Raw genomic sequence first — 27,323 nt, forward strand, 5'->3', positions numbered from 1 at the left:
AACAAGTTATATTCACAGTCCATATCTGTTGACCAGCTATATAACATAAGCAGTATTTTCTCATACTATTGATCAACAGTCCATCAATTTTAATGATCTATATGCATAGTCTGTAAATTGTCTCTTTTGACAGTCTGTGAAATCTGACAGTAGTCCATGGTCAAACATGTCAACTCTGTAGCCTCATGTTTGCTGAAGCCCATACATGTAAGGTGGCTGAAAGTAACATTGCTGTAGTGATGGCAGCCATGGAACCAGTCCTGGTGCAGAGTAGACAGGGAACAACTGTGGCTGTGGCTGTATACTGTAGCAGGAAGGGATACCAAGCTGATCATAGGTGATACGTCTTGGAGGGTGTCTCTCTCTTTGTGGCAGCTGGTAGGCTGGTTCCTCAGGTTCAGCAGCATCAGTATATGAAGGAAAGGCACTTGGTGGACGATCATCAGGCAAATTTTCAGCAGGCAAGTTAATCTCCTCAGCAGGTAGGTCTTTAACTGTTGTCTCCTCCAGCCGCTTTTCAACAAGAGGCTGTGCTGGTAGTGTATAAGGGACTGGCACTGCAACTGTCTGTTTCACTGTTGGGGGTCTGTGTTCCCACTCTCTCGCTGGTTCAGCATTCCTCTCCTCAGGTACTGTAGGAGATGTGGGAACCTGTAGCGGATCATGATGAAGGTCATATTCATCCCCACTGTCTTCATCAGAATCTAGAGTCTGTGATGCAGGCTGGTGTCTCCACGTTTTCTGACTTTTGTCCACTTTGGTCATTTCTGGTTGTGTCTCAAAAGGTAAGTGGTCACAGGACATGAGCAGATTTCTGTGCAGGACCCTGGAGCGTCCCCTAACCTTTTCTGGTCTCAATTCATAAATCGGCAGGTCTGAACCCATTTGTCTCACCACTGTGTGAATTGTATCTTCCCAATAGTTACGGAGTTTTCCTGGTCCTCCTCTTGGTGTCAGGTTTTTAATCAGAACTCGCTCGCCAGGCTGTAGCACTGAACTCCTAACTTTAGTGTCATAGTACTTCTTACTTCTTTCAGCGGCTTTCTGAGCATTTTCATTTGCAATGGCGTATGCTTCTTCCATCCCTCGTTTCCAGTTCTCCACGTATTCTCGCTGGTTACTGGAACCTGCCTCTGTGCACAATCCAAAGAGCATATCAACTGGAAGCCTGGGTGATCTCCCAAACAGAAGATAAAATGGTGAATAGCCAGTCACTTCGCAACGGGTGCAGTTATAGGCATAAACCAGTTTGTTCAGAGACTCCTTCCAATTTGACTTTTGTGTCTCAGTTAGTGTCTTTAACATTTGCAACAATGTTCTGTTCATGCGTTCCGCTTGACCGTTTCCCATCGGGTGATAGGGTGTTGTCCTGGACCCCGCCATGCCACTGAGTTTCTTTAACTGATGGAACAACTGATTTTCAAATTCTCCCCCTTGGTCATGGTGGATGCGGGACGGGAACCCAAACTTCAGGGCAAAATCATTGAAGATGAGATTTGCAGCAGTTTTACCTGACTTTGATGTGGTGGCGTAGGCTTGAGTGAAACGTGTAAAATGATCAACAATCACGAGGATGTACTCATATCCTCCTTTGCATCTGTCGAGATGAAGGAAGTCTATACATACCAGTTCAAATGGCTGTGTTGTCACAATGTTTGTCAGAGGAGCTCTTGTTGCATGGGCTGGCCTTTTCTGCTTGACACAGCTACAAGTTTTAGTCACATAGTGCTCGATGTCAGATTGCATATATGGCCAGAAGAAGCGGTCACGTACTAGTGATACAGTGCGGTCAGTACCTTGGTGTCCCATGTTATTGTGCAACTCTTCCATCACTTTACCTTTGTACTGCTCTGGTAGAACTAACTGCTTGCGGGCTGTAGTGATTCTGTACAAAATGCCATCACTGTCTATTGTCAATTTGTCCCATTCTCTGAATAGGCATTTTGTCTTTGGACTGAATTTCTTTTGCTCTTTAACTGGCGGTTTGGAACCCGACAGTTTGAAATTGAGCACAGGACGGATGACTGGATCAGATTCTTGTGCTTCTCTAATCCCATCGTTTGGGATCGAGCTGGTTGTTGCAGTGGTTGTCTCACCTTCAGCTGATACTGACATAGATGCAGCTGAAAATGACCAAGGTACAACAGCCTCTTTCTGTACCTCAACTGCTTGTATCGTGGCGGCGATGGTGTCTGGTGTAAGCTCCTCAGAACATTCTCTCATCAGTGACTCTACATCCAGTGGCATCCTTGACAAAGCATCTGCATCACCGTTCTCTCTGCCTGGCCTGTACTTTATTGTAAAGTGGAAATCAGCCAAGTCTGCAACCCACCTGGAAGTGGTTGCGTTCAGTTTTGCAGTAGACAGAATGTAGCAGAGCGGGTTGTTATCGCTGTATACAGTGAAGGTGGGAGCATAGTACAAATAGTCATGGAACTTATCAGTGATTGCCCATTTTAGAGCTAGAAATTCTAGCTTGCTCGAGTGGTAGTGATAGTTCTTCTCAGCTGCTGTTAAGGTTCGAGAGCCATAAGCAATGACCCTAAGCTTCCCCTCTTGCTTTTGATAAAGAACTGCTCCCAAGCCTTGGTGTGACGCATCAGTGTGTACAACAAATGGCTGAGTGAAATCAGGGAAACCTAAAACTGGTGGGTGAAGCAAACACTCAATCAGCTGTTCAAGTGCCTGTTGATGCTGGTCAGTCCACAGGATTGGCTTGTTTGAGGGCACCACATGACTTACTTTCTTTGTTTTTGTTTTCCGTGGGTGGTCAGGTAATTTCTCTGAATCTGCTTTCAGGAGGTCATACAGGCAGCTGGCACTCCTAGAAAAGTCTTTGATGTACTGTCTGTAGTAAGTGAGTAAACCAAGCATTTTTCTGAGCTGGCCCACAGTCTCTGGTCTGATTTCTTTCAATGCTCTTACTGCTTCAAAATCGGCTGGGTCAACTCGGCTGCCCTCTGCAGACACTATTCTGCCCAAATAACGGACCTGGGGTTTAAAGAGATCACACTTACTTGGTTTGAGTTTAATGCCATACTCTCTGAGACGCTGTAAAACTTTTCGCACATCATTCACATGGCTGTTGAATGTTTTACTGAAAACTAGCGTGTCGTCCAGATAAGGAATGCAGATGTTATCCCGGAGCCCTTCCAAACACTCCTCCATACACCGCTGAAAAGCTGCAGGAGCGTTCATGAGGCCGAATGGCATACGTATCCACTCATAGAGTCCCCACGGTGTCACAAATGCTGTCAGTGGTCTGCTTTCTTCAGAGATGAACCCCTGGTGATACGCTTTCCCCTGATCTAAGAGGGAGAACCAGGAATTACCACCTAAACTGTCCATGATGTCTTGGACCCGAGGGATGGGCTGGCGGTCGGGATGTGTCTTTCTGTTCAGATCTCTGTAATCTATACACAACCGGAGGGTCCCGTCCTTCTTACGAACGCACACGACAGGTGAGGAATATGAAGAGTTTGACTTCCTAACCCAGCCCTGGACTATGAGGTCATAAATGTAACCCTTCATCTCCTGATACAGTGGCCTGGGCACTGACATGTATGTGCGCTTTACTGGTTCAGAGTCCTTTAGAGAAATAGTCATTTTCAATCGTTCAATGCAGCCAATGTCATTGTCTGATCTGGAGAAGGAGTGACACTCTTCTCTAAGCATTTGCCTAACAACCTCTCTCTGTTCTTCGGTTAGGTGAGTTAAATCTACTGGTGGATCCCACTGTTCAGTAGCAGTACATGGGGTTCGAACGCTGGTGTGATTCACTGTGGCTGAGGTGACAGTTTTTTCAAAGACTTGGGCAGGTAACACAGTCATAATGGTTTGTACTGTACCGATGATTGTGCGTCCTAGCAGGGCAATGTCGTGGTCAGTGGGGTTAGAGACATCAAGCAGGATAACTGGAAAACCACCTTTACTGACTCTGACTAGTGTGTCAAAGAACTCAAGGTCATCTGGCCACTGCGGGTTCAGGTCTGGCTGGAAAAGCATTGTCATGTCATCTTTGAAAGGCTGGGAAGCTACACGGCACTCAATCTGAATGCTACTGTGTTTTGGTACAGCAACCTTCTCTTTCTTGGTTTTCACTGCGTATTCATCTGTCTGTTCTGCGCTAACAGCCTGTATAAAAGCTCTCACCTTGTTTCTTTTGAGGCTTGGGAAAGCTGTTTTTACTGTACTGTATCGTTTAGTCTTTTCGGTCATTGTCAAGATGTGCTCGATAACATTGAAACCTATGATGGGATGAGATAGGTGACAGCCTTTCATTACCAGCACTGGGATGATCAGTTCCTTTGTTTGGTCAGTTTCAGAGGCTAGACGAAAAGTTGTTTCAATCCATCCCAGGTACGGCATTTCAGTCCCATTTGCTGCAGTCAACCTTAGATCATCAGGTGAGTCCAGGATTTCTGAAACATCTCTCAGCCTTGCGTTTGGGAGAGATTCCTCTTTCCATCGTTCATCAATGACCGATACCTGAGAGCCTGTGTCCCATAAAGCTTGGAGGTGGTGGCGATTCAGGTGACACTCAATAAGGCACTGTCTGCCGACTAGCGAGGTGACCTTACGGGGTGGCAACCTTGAGCTAGGGATGGTAAGGAGTGGGCATTTTCCTCTGTGCAGGAAAACCTTTCACTGGTAGAGTCACTTTTCAGGTGAGTGCATTTTTCCTTATGTTTAGTCCAATGTTGGTTTTGACATACTTTGGAACAGTACAGTGTCTCTTTACATGATGAACATTGTTTCAGGTTCTCAAATGACTCTTCTCTGGCACAATTTGCACATTTCTGGGACTTTTTGGTAGCTACGGTTAACACTCGTCCCTCAGCGGTAACCCGTTTCCGTTTAAAGGGGCCTCCTTGATGGTCTGGCTCCCAGATTTTACATCCAGCTTGAAAATGTTCTCCACTCCCACATCGGAAGCAGTGTGTGCAGCGTGCATCTGTTCTGGCCTGCTGGCAGACAAAACACCTCCTTGGAGCTTGAGCAGAGTGGTTGGTATACCGGTTAGGTGCATATTGATGCTGTGCAGGGTCAAGTGCTTGGGACCGACTGTAGTTGCTGTAATACTGCTGCTGGGAAACAGGTGGCTGGGGGTCCCTATCTGGCCTCCTAACTGGGGGTGGGGCATAGGCACAAGGCTGTGACTGAAACATAGGCTGCTGTAATGTCTCCTTAATCTGAGCAATCTCTGCACTGAGACCTTTTAGAGAAGCTACACCTGTCTTAAGTTCAGCTAACTCTGTTAACAGTTCTGCGGGTATCGTAGCTTTGGCTTCCTTCACAGAACACTTTGCAGATGGCATATCCTCTAACTGGACTACACTTACAGTTGTAGCAGGCTGTGGGGCATTAAAACGCTTTTGTTTCGTCTTTCTCTCTCATTAGCACAAGCAATGTTAAGCTTCTCTAGCAAAACCTCATCTGATGTTTCGCTCTCTAGCAGGAGAGGCTGCATGTCTATCCTGATACTGTCACTCTGGAGACCCGTAAGGACTGTGTGTAAACACATGCTCTGGACTAGAGCAGGGTCATACTTAAGCCCTGATTCTGACTCCTGGGATGCCAACAATACTTTTTGCCTCAAATCTAAAACGCGCATCAGGAAGCTTTGAGGGGTCTCCTTGCTATGCTGTGCTTCTGAAGCTAGCTGTTTGTAAAGCTCTGTTGCACTCTTCTCTTAGATGTATCCCTCGTTCCCACTTCCAAGTGTGGGAAGAGTAAGCTGGGGTTTACCTTCCAAGTAGCTGCGTAGCTGTGAGCCTGGAGAAATAGCCCTGACTACTGCGTCTACTATTTCTACCTCAGGATATCCTCTGTTAAGTCCATTTTCAATCTGATGGGCAAGGCTGGAAAAAATCAGTTTTTCTTTTAGGCCCGGTTCACCTATCTGACCAGAAATTTTAAACTCTTTGCGCCAGTATGAGCTGGGCTGTGCATTGGGTGAGAGCGGCACGCTCCCCTGAAAATTGGCATGGTGTTGGGGCTGACGCAGAGAATCACTGACTTTGGCTGCAGTAATCTGCTCAGTTCCCACCCCTTGTTGTGGGGTTACAGTTCTCATTTCCTCTATTCTGTGATGTGTTCCGGCTGGTTCAATATCATGGTCACCTTGCCCTGTTTTGTTATCTCTGCCACTGATCATCTCTGTCATTTCGTCTCTAAGTAGCAACAATTCCGACATGCCGCCATCTTCTAACTCTGTGACTTCCTCTCTTTCAAGGAACATCATAATGCGAGTCATTAATGCTATGCGGGATTTGTCTTTAACATCTCTTCTCTGTTCGCCTGATATTTCAAGGAAATCACATATCTCTAGTAATTTGTCCTTAGTCAGGGTGTGTAATTCTCCTACTACCTCTTCCTGTAGTTCTTCCAAGGCGCTTGTCATGTTGACAGAACAGGAGGAACTTTTACTGTGCAGGAGTTGACTCTGAATTAGATGGTCCTTACTGTCTCTGATGGTCGATCAATGGCCTCAGTTGACACGTACTTAACCACTAACTTCCAACTTCCCTCGAACAGCAACACTTTCCTCACTGCAGCCTGCCTGAGTTGTTATGTGGAGATTTAGCTGGCTCGGAATTCAGCGACCAGGGTGTGGAAACTGGACATCTGAGCAGCAATCTCAGCGGTGCCTCCAAAAATGTTACGCCCCTGAAAACAGGGGAGAAATAATCACGAGAGTGATACGGTGTTGTATTCTCAAGTCAACATTTAGTTCAATCATTTCACAAAAGTAACACATTACATAACAGAAAACCCATTATACAAATAACACAGCAAAATATCTTATTAACAACACGCACGTTCATTCACAATCGACATAAAATGGCAGCTACTCTCAGTACGATGCTATCCTTCACTTCAACCGAGCAGGGCTAATATTACTCTCTTCAAACTTAACTCGAACTTCCTCAAGACGTTACTAAAACACACCTTAAACACTCTTGACATGTTCGCTAGTTATAACATTTAAATTACTATTTTTATCATCAATAAAGTACCTGAAAACAGGGGAGAAATAATCACGAGAGTGGTACGGTGTTGTATTCTCAAGTCAACATTTAGTTCAATGAGAAAAAGACCGCGAATTTCCCCAGGAATATGGGTGGAGACCAGAGCAATCGATCTCCGGCTCATAGATTAAAAGCATTTCGTAGATCACAGATTAACACTTTTAGGCACCACAAAATAAAGTAATCAATATAACGTTTACACATTACTCTCACAATTCGTACCCTTTGACAGATTTGAACTTTAACACAATTATATGAATGTTATCAATCTCTATCAACTAATACTGAATGCATATTTTAACCTTAGATGTTTTAAGATCCTCACATACTATGAACTTACTAATACTTTTCAATGTATAACAGGCTATGAATATGTCCTTTAACCTGTCACATGTGCCAACGGAATATTTTTGGTATTTATTAGGATCCCCATTAATAAACGCTGCAAAAGTATCAGAATTGTTCACTTCTCACTGACTTCTCAAACCTGGGCGTGGTCTGCTTCGCAAGCGTTCTCTGAAGTCTCGCGTTTTTATGTCTCTGGGTTGAGAAACTGGTTGTGGGGGAACAGGAAGTTCCGCGCAGGCGCGCATCATTCTTCAGAATAAAGGATACGCTAGAATTGTGCAGTCGAGACGACAACTTCTGTGTCCGTGTATTACTACTGGTATGTAATAGCACGTTATAATATCGAAAGACCATGTCAGGTAGTAAATGCGTCAAGTTATTATCACGTTTGATGAAGGTTTTATGTGCTATTTTTGTGTCAAACCGCGTGGGTTAACGTGATCACTTTTCTACAAGTCACATAGTCATAGACTTTGGGTTAGTCTGAGTGGATGTAACGTTATATAATTTCGTCAATGTATTTTCATTAAGGATCAATCTATTTGAGATTTCTGGGTTCGCTTTTACATGTCGGTTTTGGTTTTGTGTAAAATTCACGAGTTGGGAAAATGGCGGTTCCCTCTCGGTCTGCATCAACGGACTTCAGTGCAGGCAGTGAGGGTGCAGCAGAGACCATTTCACTGTTGTGCTACTGTTTTGGAGCTAAATGTAATGATGATCAGTTTTCTACATGTGTACTAATATTCAGAGACATTCAGTTGTTTCTGTCTATCTATCAATGTTACTATGGTTTGAACGGAAATGCTATTGGTTTTTGATTGAATAATACAGACAAGGTTATTCAGGAAAATCGTACATAGTGCTGCCTAAAACATACGTCAACCTTGTACTAAATGTTTTTGGGGGCATTTATGTAAATTCAGGAAGTCTACTATAGATTAACTGCATTTACAGTTGTGTAGCCTAATTTAAAGTGTATACTTTGTCTTATGTGAATTAATTAATGTTTTGTCAATGCTTAGTTACCAGATCTATTGAAATGAGATCAGTGCTTGACTTGGAGCTGAGCTGAGTACCGTCACCTCAAATGTCTATTGTTTGAGCTCATGTTCATCTTATAGAATATTATCTCAACAGCATTGTGGAGCTCCTACACCTAAATATAAACTGTATTTTTAGATAATAAAGTACGTCTTGGCAGTTCTGGCACTAACTTTTGTGTCCGGTTCTCATTGTTACTACAGGCTGACTCCGATTAAGTCTGAGGCCGGTAACATCAACAGTGAAGACAAACCCAGCCTGCCTCTCTCCTTCCACACTGAGTTCAAACCTACATTCACTGGGTCCTGATTGTGACAGTGGGGCCCAGTTTCCACTGCAGGATCCATAGATGGCATCAGTGAAGCTGGAAGACTGCAGTCAAACACTGGAGCTGAATGTCAACATTAAAGCTGAAGAAGAGGAGGAGAAGATTGGGAAATCTGTTTTTCATGGTAAGAGCAGGTTTTATCTAATTTAAGTTGGTGTTTTTCATTCCAACTTCCCACTGTGCATGAAGAGTTGCTGTAGAACTGTTTTATTTATTTGATTTCACCTTTATTTAACCAGGTGGGCCAGTTGTGAACAAGTTCTCATTTACAACTGTGACCTGGCCAAGATAAAGCAAAGCAGTTCACCAAAAACAACACAGAGTTACACATGGGATAAACAAACGTACAGTCAATAACACAATAGAAAAAATCTATATGCTGTGTGTGCAAATGTAGTAAGATTAGGGAGGTAAGGCAATAAATAGGCCGTAGTGGTGAAATGTTTACAATTTAGCATTAACACTGGAGTGATAGATGTGCAGATGATGATGTGCAAGTAGAGATACTGGGGTACAAAAGAGCAAAAATAAATAACAATATGGGGATGAGGTAGTTGGGTGGGCTATTTACAGATGGGCTGTGTACAGGTGCAGTGATGGGTAAGCTGCTCTGACAGCTGATGCTTAAAGTTAGTGAGGGAGATATGTCTCCAGCTTCAGTGATTTTTGCAATTTGTTCCAGTCATTGGCAGCAGAGAACTGGAAGGACAGGTGGCCAAAGGAGCAGTTGGCTTTGGGGATGACTAGAGAGATATACCTGCTGGAGCGCGTGCTACGGGTGGGTGTTGCTATGGTGACCAGTGAGCTGAGATAAGGTGGGGCTTTACCTAGCAAAGACTTATAGATGACCTGGAGCCAGTGGGTTTGGCGACGAGTATGAAGCGATGGCCAGCCAACCAGAGCGTACAGGTCGCAGTGGTGGGTAGTATATGGGGCTTTGGTGACAAAACGGATGGCACTGTGATAGACTGCATCCAATTTGTTGAGTAGAGTGTTGGAGGTTATTTTGTAAATGACATCGCCAAAGTCAAGGATCGGTAGGATAGTCAGTTTTACGAGGGTATGTTCGGCAGCATGAGTGAAGGAGGCTTTGTTGCGGAATAGGAAGCCAATTCTAGATTTAATTTTGGTTTGGAGATGCTTAATATGAGTTTGGAAGGAGAGTTTACAGTCTAACCAGGCACCTAGGTATTTGTAGTTGTCCACTTATTCTAAGTCAGAACCGTCCAGATTAGTGATGGACGGGTGGGCAGCGATCAGTTGAAGAGCATGCATTTAGTTTTACTTGCATTTAAGAGCAGTTGGAGGCCACGGAAGGAGAGTTGCATTGCATTGAAGCTCGTCTGGAGGTTAGTTAACACAGTGTCCAAAGAAGGGCCAGAAATATACAGAATGGTGTCATCTGCGTAGAGGTGGATCAGAGAATCACCAGCAGCAAGAGCTATATCATTGAAATAAACAGAAAGAAAATAGTTGGCCCGAGAATTGAACCCTGTGACACCCCCATAGAGACTGCCAGAGGTCTGGACAACAGGCCCTCCGATTTGACACACTGAACTCAATCAGAAAAGTAGTTGGTGAACCAGGCAAGGCAGTCATTTGAGAAACCAAGGCTGTTGAGTCTGCCGATAAGAATGCGGTGATTGACAGAGTCGAAAGCCTTGGCCAGGTCGATGAAGACTGCTGCACAGTACTGTCTTTTATCAATGGTGGTTATGATATCGTTTAGTACCTTGAGCGTAGCTGAGGTGCACCCATGACCAGCTCGGAAACCAGATTGCATAGCTCAGATCCATGACCACAGTTGCTCTACTGTTTTGAAGCTAAATGTAATGATTATCGGTTTACTACATGTGAAATAATATTGACACATTCAGTTTGTCTTTATCTATAAACGTTACTATGGTGTGAACAGGAAATACAATAGTTTTTTGAAGTAAAAGAGTGAATACAAGGTTATTAATGAAAATATCACATAGTGCTGCCTAAAACAAACTGTAACTAAATGGTTTGAGTCTTTTTATGCATTTATCTTCTATTGGTTAAGTATTATCTCAAAAGTATTGTGGAGCTCCTGCACCTAAATATAAACAGTACCGGCACCCAAAATGAGTATCGGCAACTTTTTCAGTCCAAGTCAAGCAATGAATTAGATAATTGAACAAAAAGAAAAATATATATATTTAATAAAGAATAAAGACCTTGCCAAACTGTCAAGAAAATAACTTTTGTGTCTGTTTCTCTTATACTACTTGCCGACTCAGGTATGAGGCCCGTAACATCAACAGTGAGGACAAACCCAGCCTGTCGCTCTCCTTCCACACTGAGTCCAAACCTACAGTCACTGGGTCCTGATTGTGACAGTGGAGCCCAGTTTGCACTGCAGGATCCAGAGATGGCATCAGTGAAGCTGGAAGACTGCAGTCAAACACTGGAGCTGAATGTCAACATTAAAGATGAAGAAGAGGAGGAGAAGATTGGGACATCTGTTAGTCATGGTAAGAGCTGGTTCTGTCTATTTTTGTTGTTCGTTACAACTTCTCCGCTGTGCATGAAAAGTTGCAGTAGAACTGTTTCATGATGAACTGTTTCAATGAGAAGATAAATATTATTTCGTGCTACTGACACTTGCATGGTTTGACACCAGTATTGCCAGCATTTGTTTTATTAACTGAGCTATCTGGAGTGATCAGAGAGTAGAATAAAGAAGTGAAGTAGACAAACTGACAGTGTTTAAAGTTCTATGAAGTGAGTCTGTGTAGTTACTAACCCTTGTGATAGTGAGTGGAGGATGATAGAGCTCAACATTTTCATGATACTTATAGAATAGTTTTATTCCCCTTTTGTATTTCACAGCCTACTTATATGAATACTTACAGGTAGCCTAGTGGTTAGAGCGTTGCACTAGTAACCGAAAGGTTGCTTGATCGAATCCCCGAGCTGACACGGTAAAAATATGTTGTTCTGTTGTTCTGTCCATGAGCCCACTGTTCCCCGGGCGCTGAAGACGTGGTTGTTGATTATGGCAGCCCCCAGCACCTCTCTGATTAGAGCGGTTGGGTTAAATGTGGAAGACACATTTCAGTTGAATGCATTCAGTTGTACAACTGACTAGGTATCCCCTCTCCCATTCAGGAAGTATTTAGACCCCTTGACTTTTTCCACATTTTGTTACGTTACAGCCTCATTCTAAATGTATTAAATAAAAAATGTTCCTCATCAATCTACACACAATACGCCATAATGACAAAGCAAACACAGGTTTTTAGAAATGTTTTCAAATTTTATCAAAAATTTGAAACAGAAATACGTTATTTACATAACTATTCAGACTCTTTGTTATGAGACTCGACATTGAGCTCCGATGCATCCTGTTTCCATCCTTGAGATGTTTCTACAACTTGATTGTTGTCAACCTGTGGTAAATTCAATTGATTGGACATGATTTGGGAAAGCACACACCTGTTTATATAAGGTCCCACAGTTGACAGTGCATGTCAGAGCAAAAACCAAGCCATGAGGTCAACGGAATTGTCCGTAGAGCTCCATGAAAGGGAATATTCACATGCTGGTAAAATGGCAGCACCCAGTCGGTTTGCGTCAACAGACTTCAGTGCAGGCAGTGCGGGTGCAGCAGAGAGAAACAATTTCACAGTTGCTCTACTGTTTTGAAGCTAAATGTAATGATTATCGTGTTTCTACATGTGTACTAATATTCAGACATATGCAGTTGTTTCTATATTTATCTGTAAATGTTACTATGGTGTGAACGGGAAATACTATAGGTTTTTGATTGAAATAATACAGCGAATACAAGGTTACAAGACTATTTTCAGGAAAATAGTACATATTGCTGCTTAAAGCATACTGAAACCTTGTACTAAATGGTTTTTAGTCATTTATGCGAATTTGGGAAAATCTACTAGAGGTTAAGTGCACTTACGTTGTGTAGACAAATTTAAAGCAGGTACTTTGTCTAATTTTAATGAATTAATGTTTTGTTCTTAATGCTTATCTACCTGATCTATTGAAATGAGATCAGTGCCTGACTTGGACAGCAGCTCACCGGTGCTGAGTACCGGCACCTCAAATGTCTACTGTTTGAGCTCAAATGTCTACTGTTTGAGCTCATGTTCCTCTTATAGTATATTAGCTCAACAGTATTTTGGAGCTCCTGAACCTAAAAATGAGTACCGGCACATATTTCAGTCCAAGTCAAGCGCTGAATTAGATGATTGAACAAGAAGAAATATAATGTATTTAATAGAGAATAAAGTGCCAGAACTGTCAAGACAAACTTTTTGTGTCTGTTTCTCAATGTTACTACAGGACGACTAGAATTACGTCTGAGGCCGGTAACATCAATAGTGAGGACAAACCCAGCCTGCCTCTCTCCTTCCACACTGAGTCCAAACCTACAGTCACTGGGTCCTGATTGTGACAGTGGAGCCCAGTTTGCACTGCAGGATCCAGAGATGGCATCAGTGAAGCTGGAAGACTGCAGTCAAACACTGAAACTGAATGTCAACATTAAAGATGAAGAAGAGAAGATTGGGAAATCTCTTTCTCATGGTAAGAGAATGCCAAGATTGTGCAAAGATGTCATCAAGGCAAAGGGTGACTATTTGATGAATCGCAAATATAATATATTTTGATTTGTTTATCACTTTTTTTTGGTTACTACATGATTCCAAATGTGTTATTTCATAGTTTTGATGTCTTCACTATTATTCTACGATGTAGAAAATTGTAAAATTAAGAAACCCTTGAATGAGTAGGTGTTCTAAAATGTTTGACCTGTAGTGTATATCACACCAACTGACTGGTTCTTCTGATTTTGTCACACAGGAGACCATGTTGAGACATTCTCTACATCCAGAGAGCAACAGCAGGAAGATCACAGAGCTAAGAGGTCTCACCACTGCCCACATTGTGAGGAGAATTTTTCAGTTATATCAACACTAAAAATACACCTAAAAATACACCTAGGAGAGAATCTGTATTCCTGCACTGACTGTGGGAAGAGTTTCTCAACATCAAAGGTTCTAATAGTTCATCAGAGAGTGCATACAGGAGACAAGCCTTACTCCTGCTCTGACTGTGGAAAGAGTTTCTCTCAAATGGGCACCTTAAAAAGACATGAACGTGTACACACAGGAGAGAAGCCTTACTCTTGCTCTGACTGTGGAAAGAGTTTCTCTCGACCCGATGACTTAAAAACACACAAACGTATACATACAGGAGTGAAGCCTTACTCCTGCTCTGACTGTGGAAAGAGTTTTTCTCGACTGGGCCACTTCAAAACACATAAACGTATACATACAGGAGTGAAGCCTTACTCCTGCTCTGACTGTGGAAAGAGTTTCTCTCAACTGGGTGAATTAAAAATACACGACCGTATACATACAGGAGTGAAGCCTTACTCCTGCTCTGACTGTGGAAAGAGTTTCTCTCAACTGAACAGCGTGAAAACACATGAACGTATACACACAGGAGAGAAGCCCTACTCCTGCTCTGACTGTGGAAAAAGTTTCTCTAAACTGGACAACTTCAAAAGACATGAACGTATACATACAGGAGTGAAGCCATACTCCTGCTCTGACTGTGAAAAGAGTTTCTCTCGACTGGGCCACTTAAAAACACATGAACGTATACATACAGGAGTGAAGCCTTAATGCTGCTCTAATTGTGTAAAATGCTTCACATCAACTCACCTAAAAGTTAATCAGAGAACACACAAGGCGCCTGCTCTTTCCATGAAATAGACTGACCAGGTGAACCCAGGTGAAAACTATAATCGTTAATGATGTTGTTTTTATTATGGATTTATTTTGGATCCCCATTAGCTTCCAGCAGAAAAACAAGAGACTGCAGTTGCAGTGGGCTAAGTATTGAAAAGACTGGACGCTGGAGAATTTGAAAAACATACTGCCTGGTCTGATGAATCCCTGGTTCCTGCTGTTTCATGCTGATGGGAGAACTGGGGTAATGATACCTTAAAAAATGACTCAAGTGAAAGTCACCCAGTAAAATACTACTTGAGTAAAAGTATTTGGTTGTAAATATTCTTAAGTATCAAAAGTTAAAGTATGAATCATTTCAAATTCCTGAAATTAAGCAAACCAGGTGGCACAACTGAGGTGTTTTTTTTATTTCACGGATAGCCAGGGGCAGATTCCAACACTCAGACATAATTTACAAACTAAGCATTTGTGTTTAGTGAGTCTGCCAAATCAGAGGCAGTGGGGAGGACCAGGGATGTTATCTTGATAGGTGTGTGAATTGGACCATTTTCTGTCCTGCTAATCATAAACAATGTAACAAGTACTTTTGGGTGTCAGGGAAAATGTATGGAGTAAAAAGTACATTCTTTTTTTAGGAATGTAGTGAAGTAAAAGTTGTCAACAATATAAATAGTAAAGTACAGATACCCCCAAAAAAGTTGATTCTTAGCCTGTTTATCATTAAACAAAATATTTTTAGTAATATAAAATATTCCACCAAAACTGATCATCACACCATCTTTATCTGATATACACGGAGTGTATAAAATATTAGGAACACCTTCCTAATATGGAGTTGCACCCCTGTTTGTCCTCAGAACAGCATCAAATTGTCAGGACATAGACTGTCCAAGGTGTTGATAGCATTTCACAGGGATGCTGGTCCACGATGACACCAATGCTTCCCACAGTTGTGTCGGGTTGGCTGGGAGTGGATCACTACTCTGAATAGCTCGTTCCATCTCCTCCCACAGATGCACAATTGGATTTGGATCAGGTGACTCTGCAGTAAACTAAATTCACTGTCATGTTCTTGGAACCATTCCTGGACATGCCTTGTGGCATGGGGCATAATGCTACTGAAGAAATCTATTGGTGTCCCCCAATCCTGGTCCCAAAGGGGTGTACATGTGTGTTTTTGCCCTCACACTCTCATACCTTATTCAATGCAAAGGCTTGAGTTGTTTAGTTGAATCCAGTGTGTGAGTGTTAGGGGCAAAAACCAGAAAGCACCCCCCTTTGTGTCCCCTGCAGTACAGAGCAAAAGGTGTGATGATGCAAATTATATGCAATTATCATAAAGACATGTTCCACTGTACTGAAAGTTTTTTTGTTGTTAACTAGGCAAGTAAGTTAAGAACAAGTTCTTATTTAAAATGACAACCCACTGTTCCTAGGCTAACTGCCTTGTTCAGGAGCAGAATTAAAGATTTTTTACCTTGGCAGTTCGGGGATTCGATCTAGCAACCTTTTGGTTACAGTTCCAATGCTCTAACCACTAGGCTACCTGCCACCCCAACTTCTCTATCTTGAAGACTTGATTGCTAACGTACAACATTTCTGGCGTTGTGAAAACATCCCTTTCATAGAGCATACCACTCCATTAAAGGAGTAGTTCACTATTTTACTACTTGAAGTTCTGTATGTAAGATTACTTGGTTTTGTATTCAGGGGACTAGGTACAGTATGTACTCACGATTCGAAGGTGTGTACTCAGGAGATGAATCTCTGATCTTAGCAGCACCATTCTTACGCCTCCACGTAATGTCACTGTGGTTCTTCAATGCATCCGCATTTTCTGTTTAATAAACCTGGGTCAATGGAAACCTGTCTACTGATGCCATCTCTGGATCCTGCAGTGCAAACTAGGCTACACTGCCACAATCAGGACCCAGTCACTGTAGTTTTGTAGGGAGGGAGCGAGGCAGGCTGGGTTTGTCCTGACTGTCAACTCTGGATAGGATCCCAGTCCTAAATAGAAGTCTGGTCCCTCCCTGTGCATGCCACACCTCTCCCAGTCTACTGTATGTATGAATGCTGTGGTGCTTATTAACACATTATGAACGTGTGTGGTAGACGTGGACCATCACAGGAGAGTTCACATCTCTTTCACTCTGAACATTCATATCAACGACTCACCCTCAAATGGACCATCAATGCCAGAGTTCTAGAAGAGTATTTACATAATCAACTGCATTTCAACAGCCTGATCCTCTATGTACTCCCAGGAGTACAGTATATTAAGCTTAAATAATGGGGTGTTGAAAGGGTTTGCAAGTTGGAAGGCCACCTCAATTCAAGAATGAATGTTCCATGTAGTGTCACTATTGTTTGGTCACCTCACCAGACCTCCATTCTGGTTGCTCCCTGTTTGACTATTCTATCTTCTATCCTTATTAAACCACATTGAAATAACACTGTGCAGTTAAACCAAGGGTATTCATCATTTTGTTAAATTAAAAGTACTTAAACATTTTTAATTGTATGCTCTCACTGAGTGCACTTTCATTGAGGGAGTTTTATTACACTGGCCAGGGTTGAACCGGGCAATGGCCCATCATGTCAACGGAAAAAGCGGGGAGGGTGGAGCTCCCATCTTAAATCAAACAATCTTTGCCGCTCTGTCAAATTTTTCACACTCACAAAAATCTTATTTCTCTCATTTTGTGCAACATCCCTGTTAGTGAGCATTTCTCCTTTGCCAAGATTATTGTAACATAGGCGTAGGGAGTCAGGAAACACGTGCGGTTAGTTTGCTTTCCGAATGCACTGTACATAGCTTATATGCTCGGTCTAACTGTGCATCTCTGCGCTAAGGTTAACTTAATTTAATGCTAAGACGTAGATTGTAAGATATTAGCTCCTTGTTCCTCAGCCTCTTAATAATTGCAGAACGGTAAACCTAGACACTTGCATCTTATAGTATTCGAGTGGTGGCGCAAGGTTTGCAACCTTGGCTATACCCACTGGATACGATTATAGGTCTGTAGCATTCACATAGTAATGGAGTCAGATTGATGAGTGTAGTTTATTATTGTTATATTCAACATAATGTCTGGATCATTTCCATCCACCTTCATAATAGTGACTCATCCAGTTGATGTGATTTTCTATTTTTTCCAGCTACAATATCAGTTATTGTTAAATCCTGGTTCCAGTAGTTTTTCTAAGAGATTGTCAGTTGTATAGGTTTTCTGCAAGGTTTTCTATAGTTTACCTGTCATATTAATATCATTTTCTGACTCAAATAGAATTCCCTCAAGATTGCTGTGGTGTCCAAAAGATTCCAAATCAACATTGTGATGTAAAACCTTTAAGTTGAGTGTATTTGAACATATCTACATTGGTCCTTCCAAAATGGCTTTTTAGAGCTGTCACTGAGATACATGTATTTCCTATTACCACGTCTTTTACAGTTTCTATGCCTTTAGTTTTCCATGTGGACCAATTTATGGATGAATTCTGAAACGCTGTCCAGGGATTGTTCCATACATTTTATACAATTTGATTCGTCACATGCGCCGAATACAACAGGTGTAGTAAACCTTACCGTGAAATGCTTACTTACAAGCACTTAACCAACAACGCAGTTCAAGAAATAGAGTCAAGAAAATATTGACTAAATGAACTAGAAGTAGAAAATAAAGTAACAATAACAATAAAATAACAATAACAAGGCTTTATACAGGGGGTTGTGTTTCTAGTACAGGAGGCTGCTGAGGAGAGAACGGCTCATAATATTGTCCGGAACGGAGCCAATGGAATGACATCAAACACCTGGAAACCATGTTTCATCTATTGTAACATTCCACTAATTATCAGAGTCCACTAATTCCTGTGGTTTCTAGGGCCTGATATTGATTCTTGTAGAATAGGTTTCATCTTCTTCCATATTGTTATTGTGTTCTTAACTCTGTTGTTCATGTTCTTAGCTTTTTCTTTTGAATATAAACACGTAAAATATTCTGGGGATGAACACGCACGTTTTCAATATGAACCAAACACCCATTGTTCCTCTTTAGTGCATTTAACTACATGTCGCAAGGTAAAGCCTTGAGTAGTGAGTTTATACAATTCCAAATCTGGAAGGTTAAAACCACCCTCAGATTTAGGAAGATGTGAAACTTTCCTTTTACTCTATGAATTTTATTTGTCCATATACAGTGTTGTGACAGTATACTTTTTAAAGAATGTGGGGTAATTGGTATTATGGAAAATAAATACTAAAACTTTGGGAGTGTGGGAGCAAATATAACACATAGACAAATGCATAAGATGTATAGAATAGCTGAACACTAAAAACAGACTACATGAAGGGAAGGTGACACAGGTGCTAGGATAGCTGGACATACCAAGGCCAGAGGGATATACAAAGGAGGGGGTCAGTCAAATGACTAACTGATGACCAATAGACATAGTTCATATTTTTAGGAAGTAGAGATGCAGAAGGAATGACAAGAGAAGACACATAGTCTGTTGCTCTGAGATAAAGACACACATAAATAGTAACATATTGAGCTATGCAGAGCCAAAGCATAGGGCTGTAAAATAGAGGAATGTATAGTATTTTAGTATAGCTGGACACGCTAGAAACTGAGGAGACACATAGTCTGCTGATCCTAGATAATACACAAACAAAAGAATGCATTTAGCTAAGTGCAGGAACAGCAAGGGTCTTCTGTACAGCACTTTGAGATATCAGCTGATGTACGAAGGGCTATATAAATAAATTTGATTTGATTTGATTTGTCATTATAATCTGACGGAAAGCAGGTATGGGCGTTATTGAGCTGAACAAGCAGGATGCACGGATTGGAATGTAACTTTATTTGCATGTAGGATGGGCTCATATGCAATATGTGGATAAATACTGGAGCCAGGGCTCTGGAAAAGGTGTGTGTTCAGGAGCACTCCGGCTTGCTATACTGTTGTATTAAAGCCTGATTGATTTCACAAAGTTCTGGTATGCGTTGTATTTGATCCGATTTTCCACACAGGAGTCATGCTATTCTTTAGAGGTTTATTCTACCTGCCAGATTGGGAAGATTATTCCATTTAAATACATCTGCTGGCATATTGTTAAGTAATGGAATAAAGTTATCTTTATATAGTGTTTTGTTATTTGTTGTCACTTATTAAGCATCCAAAGTATTTCATATTTTGTGGTCCAATATTGGTCAGGTACATTAGGAGATCATCTGTAAATAAGTTTATTTTATATTCATGTTTACCAATACTGATACCTGTTACGTTTGGGTCCTGGCTAATTCTTTCTGCAAGCGGTTCAACTGCCTGTGCAAACAGGAGGGAGAGCGGACATCCCTGTCTTGTTGTAAAGGCTTCTAGGAGTAGTGGGTGGAGGAGTCAGGCACAGAGAGCAGGGTTAGTTCAAAACGTGGATCTTTATTCCAGGAAAAGAGTAACGGTTACGCCAAACACAAGGGAGCATAAATACCAAGTCCAACAAACAGGACGAAACTGTCCGGGAAAACGGAATCCACAATAATCCACACACCATGAACAGAAAAACAAGCCCGCACAAAAGCAGGCGGGCCTACCGGGTTTAAATCGCCCAAAACAAAACCCAAACAACAAACAGGTGAAGCTAATCAGACAAAACTAACTGAAACAGAAAAGGGTGGCAGCTAGTTGGCCGGCGACGACGACCGCCGAGCGCCGGCCGAACAGGAAGAGGCACCATCTTCGGCGGGATTCGTGACACTTGTGCTCCTTAATAAAACTATTTCACCAGATAATATATTTTTGTATATTTTAGCTTTCTGACATTTATACAATCTTTTATAAATATATATATTTTTTGCTCAAATTTTAAGTTTCTGAAGTTTTGAATAGAAAAGGCCCTTCAAGACAGTCTAAAGCCTTTTCGGCATCAACCACCATTTTTGATAAATATATACATCGTTTTTTGCGTATTGTTTTAAACTGAAATGTGTTTTTGTTTGTCTATTTTTAATGAACCCTGTTTGATATGTTAAGTCTGGTAATACTTTTGTCATTCTTATAAGCTTAATTATTTGATCGTCACAGTTTGTTAAACTTGTGGGTCTATAATCAGTAGGGGACTCTCCAGATGTTCCTGAATTTAATATAACTGAAATTGTGTTGTCATTTGAGTAAATTGGGAAGCTACTTTGTCCCAGAATGTCAAATAAAATTCTATGGGAAAGCTGGTGCTTTTCATACCTGGTGCTTTCCATACCTGGTGCTTTCCAGACCTGGTGCTTTTCATATACCTGGTGCTTTCCATACCTGGTGCTTTTCATACCTGGTGCTTTCCTTACCTGGTGCTTTTCATACCTGGTGCTTTCCATACCTGGTGCTTTTTCCATACTTGGTGCTTTCCATACCTGGTGCTTTCCATACCTGGTGCTTTCCTTACCTGGTGCTTTCCATACCTGTTGCTTTCCATACCTGGTGCTTTCCATACCTGGTGCTTTCCATACCTGGTGCTTTTCATACCTGGTGCTTTCCATACCTGGTGCTTTCCATACATGGTGCTTTCCATACATGGTGCTTTTCATACCTGGTGCTTTCCATACCTGGTGCTTTTCTTCACGAATGTTTAACAGTGTCTAAATTTTACTTTTAGGTGATTTCTTTGATCATTGTTTGGTGATAGTTTAGTCTAAGAAGGCTGTAGATCAATCCAACTGTTATTTCATTCTGATTGATATAGATTTTCATAGAAGCTTTTTAAGTTGATATTAATAGCTTTATTTGTTTTATAATTATAACTGGTTTGACATGTTTTAGTTTTGTGAGGGCTGTGATTGGCTATTGAAATTGACTGTAGGCCTAGGTTGGACTTGAGACACCCCATTAGAAAATCTGGGTGTTGAGTTTTTTATAGAAGGGTCTGCTCAGCGTAATTATAAATAAGACCCCATACAGTCACTGGTCTCTCTCCACACGAGGTGCTGACTGGCCATCCTATGCCAATGACAAACGCACATTTTGCCCAGAACAGGTTGTCCCTGCAAGGGAATGAGGAAGACATGGTTGAGTATTGTGTCACCCTTAACAGTATTCTTAAGGCTCTATTCCCCCGGGTGAAGGCTTCCTTGCCAGATCTAGCAGGTGGAACTGAATACTGTTTTAACCCAGGTGATTTTGTGGTGGTGAAGGACTTCAGGAGAAAGAGTTGAAAGGACCCCCGTTGGAGAGGCCCAGTACCAAGTTCTTTTGACCACCCCCACCATGGTGAAGGTTGCTGAGAGAGATACCTGGATCCACGTGTCGCACATCAGACGAGTTCCTTATCCAGAAGACGATGGGCCCTCGCCAGTTCCAGTTGTGCAGTGTGGCCCTCCTCACAGGAGTGCTAATGAGAACAGTAGGTTGTCCCCTTGTGGGAACCTGACAGAGGGTAGAAGGAGCCCTGAGCGAAAGGGACCGATGCTGGTCCAGAGCAGTGGCCCAGAAGCAGATGGTCATTGTGGAAAGAGTAATGTAATCCTACATCTGGACAGAAGAGTGTTGGGTTTGTGGTTTAGGGAAGTTAAGATAGGAGCAGGTTTATCGCTGGTGGGAGTTCCCATAGGGGTAAATCTGTCTATGCAAATGGCCTTACCATTCTTAGTGGCAATGCCACTTAACCCTGACCCCATGACATCCTCTGCATTGTACAACCACAGAGGCTGACACTGGGGATCCTGATAATGTTACTTATGGTATTTCAGTCTAATGTTATTATCCCTTTCAGAGGAGCTCCGAATGGAACCTATTGGTTGTGTGGAAAATGGCTTACTACAACATTCCATGGAACTGGGGAGGGACATGTACTGTAGGGTTTGTGGTGACAGCTGTAAGAACCGTTCAGAATACTGAGAGGGATCTGAAGGCTTCGTTCAGAGACTACAGACCTCCTGGAATGAGGAGAGATAAGAGATCTCTATCTGGCGTCACTCACACTCAGGTGCCGGCCTTCAGGTTCTTTGCAGTGTTTTTTCCTGGGTATGAAGTTGCGTGTGCGTTAGATGCTACTCGAAATGCCCTGGAAGAATTAAATGGGGAAATTAAAGAATTGCGTAAGTTAGCTCTGCAAAACAGACTATATTTTGGCAGGTCAAGGGGTACTTGTGCAGACATTGGTGATGAATGTGGCACCTTTTGTCCCAGATCACTCTTCTAATGTGACTGATCCTGCTGAATAAAGTCACTTTGCTAAGAGGTATGGAAACAATGGATAACATTGAGAGATTTATTCACCTCTGAATCTACAGATCCCTTGTGTATGTATCTCTGTATTCTTTTTTATATATACTCACTCCAGTTGGTTATAACTTTCTGATTGTAGATTTATAATTTATTATGATATAATTTGATAGAACCTCCTTTTGATAGCTCAAATCTAAATGCTTACTTTAACATCTAATTATTGTTATCACACAAGTGATAAAAGGATGGAAATGTAATGAATGAAATGGACTTTGTGCATCTTATCTTTGGTGTAATAAACAATCCTTGGTTCCTGCCTGTGTCTGGTCAAGAGCGGAGGGGTAGGGCCCCTCCGGAGGAACATCTAGCAGAACGCCCAGAATATGTTGTAATAAACAATCCTTGGTTCCTGCCTGTGTCGGTCAAGAGAGGAGGGGTAGGGCCCCTCCGGAGGTAGGGCCCCCCTCCGGAGGAACATCTAGCAGAACGCCCAGAATATGTTCTTTAAGTTAAGATAGAGAGACGGAGCCAGTGAACCGATCAATGAATCACATTGATGTGGGTTTAAATAGCAGTATATAAGACTCTATGTAAGGAAGACCCTTTACAGCTCACTTCAGACCGGTACTTATGCATCTACGTTTGACTGTGACCTCTCCAGCTTGCTGACAGAGTGATTTGTTAAAATATTGACTTTGTCCTGTGTATGAATTCCCACAACAGTCTGAAGCAGAAAAAAGACCTGAAATGAGCATCACAAAGATACATTTACATTTAAGTCATTTAGCAGACGCTCTTATCCAGAGCGACTTACAAATTGGTGCGTTCACCTTAAGACATCCAGTGGAACAGCCACTTTACAATAGTGCATCTAAATCTTTTAAGGGGGGTGAGAAGGATTACTTTATCCTATCCTAGGTATTCCTGAAAGAGGTGGGGTTTCAGATACATTTGACCTTATGCACTAACAAGCTTTTCAATATATGCAGCTTTGTCACCGGCTACAATACTGTAACTTTATTCATCTACTGTACTTCAGTCAACATGTACTCACATTGGATGGGTTGATTAGGATTCAAGCCATCTCTTAACCCTCTAGCTAGCTAGTTACAAGCCACAACACACATGTCAAGTTGCTGTAGAACTGTTTCATGTTGTGGGGAAATAGATTAAATCTGTTTTTTTACATTCTTACACTTTGAAAATGTCTTGTAGGTACTGTAGGTCGGTAGAACAAAAAGATTTCACCCCTATTAAGATTTAAGTTTAGGCGAGGTGCTGGCTAACCTATCAAAAACATGAATGAGAGCATACGATCACAGATACAATTTTGCTACATAGGCCTACAAACATTTACAATGAATGGCACAATCACAAGAAAGGCTTCAGATCAAAGTATACATTGAGACCGAAGGGCAGCAAGGGTCTTTAAATTAAAGATCCAGGCAGCCTCTCTTTAAAAATTGTAGGAGAGGGGGTGAAAAATGTGCTTACTCTGACCCTGGCCAGAGGGACATGGTCAACAAAGCAGTAATGTTGTGTATTGTATATACAGTATTTCACTTCATTATACACATGTAATTATACACAAGAGAAAGAAGAGGTTGCCCAGCATAAAATTATGTACAAAAATGTTTCATTACATTTGTGTCATTTAGCAGATCTCTGGATAAGAGTGACTTTACAGGACAAATAAGGGTTAATTGCCTTGCTCAAGGGCCCAATTACATATTTTTCACCGAGTCGGCTCGGGATTCAAACCAGCGACCTTTCAGTTACTGGCCCAACACTCTTAACCGCTAGGCTACCTGCCACCAGATCAATTATATTCAATACAGTTATTCAAATACATTCATCATCAATGACTAAAATAATGAATCTAGTATTAAAATACAATTTAATAAACACAAGTAGTTGATTCATAGCCTGTTTATCATTTAACAAAAAGTTATATAGTAATATAAAACTATCCACCAAAACGAATGCTGGCTTGATCATCATCAGCTCGTTCCATCTCCTCCCACAGATGAACAATTGATTGAGATCTGGTGACTCGTCAGGCCACTGCAGTAAACTGAATTCACTGTCATGCTCTTGGAACCATTCCTGGACAAGCCTTGTGGCGTAATCCTGCTGAAGAAATCTGTTGCAGATGGATACACTGCCGCCATGAAGGGATGCACCTTCATAATTGTTTATGGTTCATTGAACAGCGAGAAACAGTGTTTAAACCTTTAACAATGAAGATCTGTGAAGTTATTTGGATTTATGAATTATCTTTGAAAGACAGGGTCTTGAAAAAGGGATGTTTCTTTTTGCTCAGTTTAGATACGTCACTTATTAATGTATTTTACTTCATATCAAATTTCTTGGATATCTGCACGAACCCTAGTCTAGATGATGAATCAGTGATACACAATGGGCTTAATTATTTATTTACTAACTAACTAAATAATCACACAGAAACACAAAACACAGGATCGATTATACATTGATTACTAACATGATGCAAATGAAAGTCCCTAGAGGACTAATCCGATATGACGGCTTGTCACACAATGAAAGAGGGGAGCAAGAGAAGAAGATGCAAAGGAATTCAGCTATCGTACATACAGTTGAATAATACGGTCATTTACGTTTTGTATGTCTTTGTCGTCTCTCTCTGTTGAAATCACCCGATCCGTCTGTTACAAATAGTTAGATAGAAAGTCTCTGAGGTCACCATGTCCTTAGTAGTTGTAGTAGGCTTCTTTGTTCTGAAAGTGTTCGTTAGAATGGATACATCCGAGTACCACACAGTGGTGAGAGGAAATGTTCTTCCCCTCTCGTCTTCGTTAGACTGGATCCTTCAAAAGGTACACAAGTTGGTTCTCGGTCGAATTTACTTGACTAAAGTCTTTAAACAGCTGCGGACTGAATGTTCAGATGCAGTCTTTCTTTTTAACTCGAGTTTGAAGGTCTTACCATTTTGTAACGTATTCAGCTCGCGCTGTACATATTCTGATCTGGTAGAGTCAAACCATTCGTGACGTCCGGCTTACCGTCCACCTACTTGGTCTGATGTAGTTTTTAAACCATTTGTCAGCCGTGTAGTCACCCCTCCACGCTGTCTGATCTGGTAGTTTTAAACCATTTGTCAGCCGTGTAGTCACCCCCCTCCACGCTGTCTGATCTGGTAATTTTAAACCATTTGTCAGCCGTGTAGTCACCCCTCACGCTGTCTGATCTGGTAGTTTTTTAAACCATTTTGTCAGCCGTGTAGTCACCCCTCCACGCTGTCTGATCTGGTCGTTTAAACCATTTGTCAGCCGTGTAGTCACCCCTCCACGCTGTCTGATCTGGTCGTTTTAAACCATTTGTCAGCCGTGTAGTCACCGCTCCACGCTGTCTGATCTGGTCATTTTAAACCATTTGACACGTCAGTAGCAACCTGTCAATGTACTGGTCTAACATGTTAATTATAAAGCAAATATTTTTAAGCACTCAACTTGGAGCGCTTCCGTCACGTTGTCACAATGTCTGTGCTCACGTGGGCGTGGTTACTGACTTGGCAAAAGTCTATATGAAAAACATGATCTCATTTAGAAGGCTAAAATCACATTTAATCTTTTCACAAATAGTTTAATTTATTCATATGTTTTACAACATTTAGATGTAACTCTGACATATACATTGTGAAAGCTCTAAAGATTACAATGTTTCCCGTTCTAACGTCTTCAATGATATCACAAAACAACAATTGATTTAACATGATTGTTCTTTAAGACTGGCTGCCTATCGAGGACAAGTGACAGGAAGAATTAGCCACAGCACCTGATCAAGCATCTCTTGATTCTGCCTCCTTCCTCATCTTTTAACTCTTTCTCACCTCTCCCTCCAGATGAAATTCTGCATCTAGTGACTTCTGATTTCCCAACAATCTGCCCTCATCCCATCCATCTCATTACATCATTTAAAGCTACTGTTATTGTCATGTTGTCATTATCTGCTAATAAAGTTTGCACACCATATCATACTGGGCACATAATATGTGAGATACACAGATGAACTAAAAACTACTAGCACTGCAATGCCTGGACTTCGCAGTCTCCCTCTTCAAGTCCCCTTCCGAGACTGCCTATTTGAGAACAAGTGACAGGCAGAACCTCCCAACCACACAGCACCCACCTCTTTATTCCACACACCAGAGTTAAGTATGTCTGCCATGTGTGTACAAAAAAATCATCTGTAAAATAAAACGATCCAGAGTTTATGTATTACAAACTTAGATATTGCCAGGCATCCTTGATGGTATTTATTTGTTCCACATTATTCATTGTGTATGCTAGACCTATAATAGACACACACATACATATATATATACACACACACACACACACACACATACACACATATATATATATATATATTTCATATTCAACCACAAGGGCTTGGTTAAAATAACAGTTAAAATAAAACAGGACAGCCAGACAATCAAATGGAAATGAGCTGACTGTGATCTGTAAGTGTAAGTCACTTTAATGTGTCAAGCAGATTACACGCGTTCATTGCCATTCGAATGTAGCAACACGTAAGGCGTGGATTTCATGTTGTAATGTTAACAAGGTACCAAAA

At 41.6% G+C, this 27,323-nt stretch overlaps 1 pseudogene; it reads left to right on the forward strand.

Annotated features, from left to right (window-relative positions):
- The first annotated feature begins 7,607 nt into the window (after positions 1 to 7,607).
- Positions 7,608 to 27,323, forward strand: part of LOC135572499 (zinc finger protein 420-like) — a 27,502-nt pseudogene continuing 7,786 nt past the window's right edge.

Source organism: Oncorhynchus nerka, linkage group LG2, assembly GCF_034236695.1.
Source record: "Oncorhynchus nerka isolate Pitt River linkage group LG2, Oner_Uvic_2.0, whole genome shotgun sequence".
In the NCBI taxonomy this organism is placed as follows: domain Eukaryota; kingdom Metazoa; phylum Chordata; class Actinopteri; order Salmoniformes; family Salmonidae; genus Oncorhynchus; species Oncorhynchus nerka.